Raw genomic sequence first — 2979 nt, forward strand, 5'->3', positions numbered from 1 at the left:
GTCCTTCATTCGAAAAACCAAGCCATCGGGTTCGAGATATCAAGGCAACATGGCTTGTTTTTCAGGTCTTCGTTCGAAAAATCAAGGCAATGGGCATTGCTCTCCGCTCATCATTCGAGATACCAAGACATCATGTTCTAGAAACCAAGGCCACAAGGCTAGTTTTCAGGCCATCATTCTAAAATTCAAGGCAACAACAATAAAGGCAACAGGCCTAGTTTCAAGGTCATCGTTCAATATATCTAAGCAACAAGTTCGAATAATCAAGGCAACAAGGCTAGTTTTCACGTCGTCGTTCGAGCAAACAAGGCAACATGTTGGGGTGGGCTTCGTTCACGGTTCATTGGGCTTGCCTTGTCGGTGCTCGATGGTGGCTTCGTCGCCATGGTCCCCCTATATATACATCAAGGCAATGGGGATAGCAATCAGGCTTCCGTTTGAGATATCAAGACAACATGTCCTAGAATTCAAGGCCGCAAGGCTAGTTTTCAGGTCATCGTTCTAAAAATCAAGCCAATATGTTCAAGAAGTCAAGGCAACAGACACTGGTTTCCCCGAGGATGCATATTTTTTAGTATGCGCACGACGTCGGGGGAAATCAAGGCATCGTGGCTAGTTTTCAGGTCATCATTCAAGAAATCAGGGCAGCGAGGTTAGTTTTGAGGTCATCATGGCATGTTTTCAAGGCAACGTGTTCGAGTATTCAGGGCAACGATGCAAGTTTCCAGGTCGTCGTTAGAGATAACAAGGCAACGTGTTCCAGCAGTCAAGGTAACGAGGCTAGTTTCCAGGTCGTCGTTCAAGAAATAAAGGGAACGGGGCTAGTTTTCAGGACATCGTTCGACATATCAAGGCAACGTGTTGGACAAATCAAGGCAACATGGAACTAGTTAACAAGGCAACGTGTTGGGGGAGGCATCTTTCAAGGCCATCGTTCGACAAATCTAGGCAGCAGGGCTTGTCACCAGGTCATCGTTCGAAAAATTAATGCAACAAGTTCGAGTAATCAAGGCAACGTGGCATGTTTTCCGGTCGTCGTCGAGCAACCAATGTAACATGTTGGGGGTGGGCTTCTTTCATGGGTCTTGGGGCTTGCCTTATCGGTGCTCGGTGGTTTCTTCGTCTCTATGGTCCCCCTATATATACCTCAAGGCAATGTGGATAGCTCCCCAGTTCTCCAAGAGGCTAGTCTTCAGGTCATCGTTCAAAAAGTCAAGGCAACAAGCTCAAGGCAATAGGGCTAGTTTCAAGGTCGTCGTTTAAAAAATCTAGGGAACAATGCTAGTCATCAGGTCATCGTTCGACAAAATTAAGGCAACATGTTCGAGGAATCAAGGCAACAAGGCTAGTTTTTGGGTCGTCATTCGAGCAATCAAGGCAACGCGGATGGCTCCCCGATTCTCCAAGAGGCTAGTTTTCAGGTCATCATTCAAAAAATCAAGGCAACAAGTTCAAGGAAACAAGGCAACACGGCTAGTTTCAAGGTCGTCGTTCGACAAATCAAGGCAACAATGCTAGTCATCAGGGCATCATTCAGAAAATCGAGGCAATAAGTTCAAGGAAACAAGGCAACATGGCTAGTTTCAAGGCCGTCGTTCGACAAATCAAGGCAACAATGCTAGTCATCAGGTCATCGTTCGACAAATTAAGGCAACATGTTCGAGGAATCAAGGAAACAGGGCTAGTTTTTGGGTCGTCGTTCGAGCAATCAAGGCAACGTGTTGGGGGGTGGGATTCCTTCACGGGTCTTGGGGCTTGCCTTTTCGATGCTCGCTCGGAAAACTTGATTTACAGGGAAAAATTTCTTTCATGATCGAGAAAATGTGCACGGATTTCGAGTTACCGAGCAAAATGCGATTTTGGCTAACTTTCACCGCGTTGTGTCATCTTTGGTCACCGGGCGATCCTGTACTTCCGAATTACCGAAAACCCATTGAACGAAAGTTGCTCGAAATCATTGATTTACCTGGTAAGTTTTCCTTCGTGATCCATAAAATGTGCACGGATTTCGAGTTACCGAGCAAGATGTGATTTTGGCTAACTTTCATCGGGTTGGGTCATCTTTGGTCACCGGGTGGTCTTGTACTTCCGATTTAGCAAAAACCCATTGAATGAAAGTTGTTCGAAATCATTGATTTGCCTATAAAAATTTCTTTTCGTGGTCGAGGAAATGTGCATGGATTTCGAGTTGTCGAGCAAAATTTGATTTTGGCCAGGTTTCATGGGGTTGGGTCATCTGATCACCGGTTAATCTTGACCGTATCTAGTCTTGGCCGAGTCGAAAAATCCCAGACGCTATAATTCTCTATAACTCGCCAAAATGAAGTCGGTTTGGCACGAATTGGACAAGGATAAAGGACCTTACAATAATAAAACCCGGTGACCGGGCCGTAATTCACCAACAACGGTGACGCAACCTCCGATAAAAACACATAACAACCTAAGCCTATGACTTGCGCTTACTAGGGCCACCAATTATACTTTGTTTTCTCATAAGACGTCAAAAATGTCCAAAGAGCAACATATACTCATTTAATATGGGCATGCATCGTGTATAGCGACTTCGACGGTGTTTGGTTGTATTCGAACACCAATGTATGGGTGCTTTTCTAAGGAGTTCATTTTGTTCCATTTTCTTATGCTTGTTTCGGTTTCGTAAATGAAAGAATTTCTCCGTACAAGATACAAACTGCACTATTGGATCTGTAATTTACAACTACTATCGACATACCCTCAAATGCATCAATAATAAGGGATTTAGAATGCACCTTAGCCAACTAACATATAGATCGGGGTCGTTAATAGGTCATGGCGTTCTTCGTTTGATCCTTTGGCTTGCATGTATCGTTTTTTAGGATGAGGTCTTGCTTCCTCGGCCCTTTATCAAGGCAACGTGGCTCGTTTTAAGCTCATCGTTCAAGGAATCAATGCAATACGGCCAGTTTTTCAGGTCGCCATTCGATAAACAAAGACAACATT

This window comes from Lactuca virosa, chromosome 1, assembly GCF_052849685.1.
Source record: "Lactuca virosa cultivar CGN04683 chromosome 1, Lactuca_virosa_CGN04683_v6, whole genome shotgun sequence".
NCBI classification, from domain to species: Eukaryota; Viridiplantae; Streptophyta; class Magnoliopsida; order Asterales; family Asteraceae; genus Lactuca; species Lactuca virosa.